The following is a 6,000-nucleotide window of genomic DNA, read 5'->3' as shown; positions in this document are numbered from 1 at the left end:
CAGCTCACACCCTTTGGCTCCCTCCTTTGATGTCTTCCCTGTGTGTCTACATCTCTGTCCTGGATGAAGTTCCTTCCAGACTTGTCTCCCTGGATCCACCGCCTCCAACCCCTCCCCCCCAATTATGTTTCTCAGTCATTCTCTCACTCTCTGTGTCTCTCTTGGCTTCTCTGTTGCTTTCAGTTTCCTGTCCGTCTGTGGAGCTGACTTCCGCTCATGCCCATTAATAGAGGAGTGGTCATGCCAATAGGTAGAAATGTAGGCTTTGTGGGTATTCCTGTGAGCATCGTGGGTGTGCTGGGCCCGGGGCAGCAGTGACTCAAGCTTGAGCCTTTCCCTCCAGGCAAAGAAATGAGCCAGTGTGCCAGGATGGCCAACACAGTTTGGAATTAGGGGAGGTGCATTTTGATGAGGAGGTGGCGTCAGGAAGGCTTCTAGGCGGAGGGAGCCCAGGCATGGGGCTAAGAAGCTCGTTTTTCCTTGTTGATGCTAAGGAGAAGGCTGGAGGTTTCTGAGCCAGGACTCTGCTGGACTGGGGATAGTATTTCCAGGGAATGGCATGGATTGGAAAAAGCCAGACTGGAGTTGGGGGCAAAGCAACTAGGGAACCGGGGCAATAGGCCAAGCAGGAGGCCAGGAGTTGGCAAAAGGCCGAGTGCTCCCAGGCAATCAGTACTACAGCCTGGTGGGTGGAGTCAGGTGGGCTGGGAGAGGCAGGTAGGGAAATTCAGGTCCAGATCTCAGCCCAGACTAAGCCAACAGGGGTCACGGAGGCCCACAGTCAAGACTAAGGAGGGATTGTAGACCTTAAAGGCCAAGTCTAATCATCCCCCTTTCTCTGGGTGGGAAATGCTTTATTTCCCTCCAGAGGCTCATTAATAGACACCTTGCTGTTTGCCGGTTGCATTCCCCTCTCCTGCCAGTAGGGGTCACCCCTGCCCACTCAGTCCCAGGGGCAGCCAGGTGATGCAGGCTGGTACTATCAGCAGGATCCCTCCTGGGGCCACGGCTGGTTCAGGGATGATCACATGGGCCAGCGTGGCCCAGTGAGAGTCAGCCCTGGGATTTCTGTGGGAACTGCTGGGAAAGAGGCCCACCAAAGTATTCACTAGGAAATTCCCTAGAGGGCCACCTTTGCAGCAACGTTGGGAGAGTCCTGCTTGAGAATGAAGTGGACACAAGAACGAGTTGAAAGACAGGGAGTTCGAGCTTCCTGAGAGCTGCATGTGAACACTGGGCCCCAGCCGGCCCTGAAGCCAGCCCTCCTGAACTTCTCAATCCTGTGAGTCAATAAATGCCCTCGATGATTTGGGTCTGTTTTCCCTGGGTCTTTTTCCCACGTGAGCCCCCAGTCGTCTGTCCCAGGGCTTGGAGTGTCTCCTGGATGAATCCAGAAGGAGGGGCGGTTGCCCATATGGTAGCTCTGACTCCTGACTGGGAGTCATTCTCTTGGAGAGAGTGTCTCTCTCTCTCCCTTCCCAACTTCCCCCTTTTAATGCTCCCATGTGACAAGGACTTAGATGACTCAGAGTTGAGAAAAGGGATATAAACAAGACAACATGGACCCGTTTTGGACTTCTGAAACAGCTACTTCTATCATCCTCAGAGCTGCAGCACTTCGGAGCTGTGTCACCTCAGGTAAGAGTCTTAACCTCTCTGGGCCCCAGTTTCCCCATCTATAATGTGGGAAGAATAATAGTGCCTACTCGGGTTGTTGCAAGGATTAAATGAATTAATACACTCGAAGTGCTTGGGACAGGTCCTGGCATGTAGTAAATCTCAATAACTGTTACCTGCTACTGTTGCTACCATTATGGTTACTATCTTCAATCACGTCTAGACTCCAGAAGTCCCACTCCTAGAGAATGAGGCACAGGGAAAGGCAAGAATTGTCCACCCCCCGGCTGCTTTGGGCTTGCCTTCTGAGTTATATTTGACTCTCTGAAGACCGGCCTCTGCCCCAAATGATTGACCCTGGGCTAATCCACCCAGAGTGATCGATAGCCTGAATGATGCCTTGTGGGATGAGTAGAAGCCTGCCAGGAAACAGGAAGAAGGGAAGACACTGCTGGCTGAGGAGATTTGAGGACACATCCCTGTTGTACTCACCGGCTGTTCAGTAAAGCAGGCCCAAGTGGGGAGCTTTGGGGCCCTAGGTTTCAGAGGAACGGCCCACTGGGGACGCAGTTTTCCAGCCTTTCTTCTTCATCACTGTTCTTCCTCCACAGGCTCTTGAGGGAAAAGCCTCTGGGGTGCCAGGACCAGGATGTGGCGCCAGGCCTGTGCGTCCTGACTCCCTCCAGGATACCCCTGGGACACTGGCGCCCATGGATGCACTGGGTGACTTGGGGCCAATGGCTTTCTCTCTTCAGACCTTGGCAGAAATAACAGTTTGCTTTGCACCAAAGAATCTCAAGAGACTCTTAATTCCTACTCTTTTCTCCCTCACGGCTCCCTCGGTTATGAGCTCATTTGACCTCTGTGCCCCCTGGGATGGTAGTTTAGAGCAGAGACCAGCCTCCCCATTATACAGATAGGAAAACTGGGGCCAAGGAAGGGACTGAAGAGGGACTCAGTGAAGGAGGCTTTGGAATTCAGCCTTTCACTAGATGAGGGGTCAGCAGATCCAGCCCACTGCCTGTTCTTGTAAATAAAGTATTATTGGAACACATCCATGCTTGTTCATTTACATATCATCCCTAGATGCCTTCACGATACAACAGCAAAGGGGAATCGTTGCTTCAGAGGCTGTATGGTTTACAGAGTCAAAAATATTTAGTATCTAGCCCTTTACAGAAAAAGTTTGCCAACCCCTGCAGTTGACCACACTTTCCCATGGAAACACTGTGTAGATGAAAGAACAAGAATAATAATTCCCTACTATGTGCCAGGCACCACGCAAGACTTTTCTGAAGTGTTTATCACCACGTAAATGTGGAGCTCAATGATCTTGCACATACCGAATATGCCTGCACAGCCCCCCTGCTGTCCCTTCCAGTCACTACTCCCCAAAGGTCAACCGCTTTCCCTACTTTTCTTTGCACAGGTGTGTTTTGCCTGGTTTTGACCTTTCTGTTCCTGGAATCACAGGATGTGCTCTTTTGTATGACTTCTTTCACTCAGTGTGATGTTCGTGAAGTTTATCGATATGGTTGCACATCATTGGAGTCCATTCTCCTTGCTAAAGAAGATTCTACAGGGCAAAGACACAACAAGGTACCTACCCATTCTCCTGCTGCTGGCCATTCGGTCTGTTTCCAGTTTCCATGGAGTATGACTCTGCCAGATATTGGACCCCCATTATCTCGTCTCAGCCTGGCCTCAACCCTGAGAAGGGGACCCATGTATAGCTCCTTTGGAAGATGTGCAGGTTTGGAGACACGGCAGGTGGGAAAGACCTTTGGTAACGGTGTGCTTGTGGTCCTGGTTCTCTGGCCTCCTTCTTAGATTCTGGCTTGAAATCCCACTGTGACTACATACTGCAGGATTCCATTTACATGAACTTTATAGAAAAAGCAAAACTCTGGTGACTGAAGGTAAAGCCTGGGCTGTCAGGGACTGGGAGCAGCAAGGATGGACTGCAAAAGGACAGGAGGTGATGGAGATATTCTAACACTGGATTGTGGGCAGGATCACACAACTGTGTGAATTTCTTTAAAGCTCATGGAGTTGTACGCTTCCAAGTGGGTGAAATTTTACGGGATGTAAGTCATACCTTGATAAAGCTGTCCCCCCCAAATCCCAAATTCACACTCATCTATTTCTTCGTGTGTGTATGTGCGCACGCGCGCGCGTGTACACACACACACACACACACACACACACACACACACACACACACACCTCACCCTGCCTCGGTTTCCCTATCTATAAAAGAGAGGTCGCCCTCCGTAGGTGCATGAGGCTGATTGTGCAAACAGTCGAGGGCCGTTTAGCCTGGACCTCTTCCGGCTTCCCCCACGATTAGACACTTCCCCACCAGCGTGGCCTCTCTCTGCAAAGGCCTGGAGGCGGGGGTGGTCTCCCTGGCCAGAGCTGACATCTGAAACGATCAGGATCCTGTTTGGCTTTGCTGCATCCGACCTGCCGCCGGCGGGGGCAGGAGAGCCACGCGCAGCGGATGCACCGGCCCCAAACTGTTTCTCCAAGTAGTCCCCAGAGATGGCCATTGGCTTTCAGTTTCTGCACTTGTTTATTTTCAAAGGGACGTTGCCAGACCACTAAGCCACCCCTGCCCTTTCATGGTTTGTTTTATGCAAGGGATTTCAGGAAGAGAGAGAGGAGGTAAAGTACCCCGAAACCAATTCCTCTGCCAGCAAAGAACTGCAACAGGGCCCCCGGCTGTTAGATTTGAGCGGCACGTGGGGCCAGGATGCCCTCTTGCTGACTGCAAGCCCCCCGAGAGCTGGGGATCCTGAGAGTGTTGATACTCACTGCAAATATTTAACAGTTGATGCTGGGACAATTGGACATCCACCTGCAAAAGGAATGAACCTCAGTCCATCCCCCGTGCCTTATAGCCAAATTCACTCAAAATGGCTCATAGACCCAAATGTAACTCTAAAAATTCTAAAAGAAAACAGGAGAAAATCTTTGTGACTGGGGTTAGGCAGAGCTTTTTTAAACATGACATCAAAGCACTAACTATGAACGAAAAAGTTAATAAAATTGGACTTCATCAAAATTCAACCTTCTGCTCTGCTAAAGACACTGTTAGGAGATAAAAAGACAAACCACAGACTGGCAGACAATCTTGGCCAAACACATATCTGATAAAAGACCTGTATCTACAATATATAAAGAACTCTCAAGAGTGAATAATAAGAAAGCAAACACCCCTGCCAAAAAAAGAAAAAAAGAAAACCTAGCAAAATACTGGCATAGATATTTCATCAAAGAAAATATATGGGAAGCAAATGAGCACATGAAAGATGCTGAACATCATTAGTAATTAGGGAAATGCAAGTTCAAAGCACTGTGAGAAGCCAGTACACTCCCACTGGAATAGTTGAAAAGATAGACCACGCGAAGTGCCAGGGATGATGCAGCGCAACCAGACCCCTCCCACCCCTCCGACACTCATCTGCTGGTGGGGAGCTAAAATGGTACAGCCATTTGGAAAATAGTTTGGCAGATTCTTACAAAGTTAAACATCAATGTACCAAACAACCCAGAAATCCCACTCCTACATATATTTATCTAAGATAAATTAAAATGTCCAAAAGCCTGTGCATAAATGTTTATAGTGGCCTTATTTATATAAACACCCTAAGCTGGAAACAACTAAAATGACCTTCAATTGCCTAGTGAATGAACAAACTGTGGTACATCATAAAACGAAATCCTACTCAGAAATAAACAGGAAAAGGGGCGCCTGAGTGGCTCAGTCGGTTAAGCAGCTGACTTGATTTTGGCTCGGGTCATGATCTCAGGGCCCTGGGATTGAGCCTTGTGTTGGGCTCTGCACTCAGTGGGGAGTCTGCTTGAGGATTCTCTCTCTCTCTCCCTCCCCCTCTGCCCCTCCCCGTGATCACGCTCTCTGTCTCTAAAATAAGTAAAAAATCTTTAAAAAATTCTTTTAGTTTATTTGATAGAGTGAGCGAGAGAGAGAGAGAGAGAGAGAGAGAGCGAGCACATGTGAAGGGGCAGAGGGAGAGGGAGAAGCAGACTCCCCGCCGAGCAGGGAGCCTAAAGCACAGCTCCATCCCAGGACCCTGGGATCTTGCCATGACCCCAGCTAAAGGCAGACACTTAACTGACTGAGCCACCAGGTGCCCCTAAATAAATCTTTTTTTTTTTTTTAAACAGGGGCACCTGGGTGGTTCAGTTGGTTAAGCCTTTGCCTTTGGCTCGGGTCGTGATCCCGGAGTCCCAGGATTGAGCCCTGCATCTGACTCCCCACTCAGTGGGGATTCTGCTTCTCCCTCTGACCCTCCCCCCATCTTGTGCGCTCTCTCTCTCTCTCTCTCTCTCTCACTCTCTCTCTCAAATAGATATATA

This window comes from Zalophus californianus, chromosome 14, assembly GCF_009762305.2.
Source record: "Zalophus californianus isolate mZalCal1 chromosome 14, mZalCal1.pri.v2, whole genome shotgun sequence".
NCBI lineage: Eukaryota > Metazoa > Chordata > Mammalia > Carnivora > Otariidae > Zalophus > Zalophus californianus.
This window is presented reverse-complemented; position numbering follows the sequence as displayed.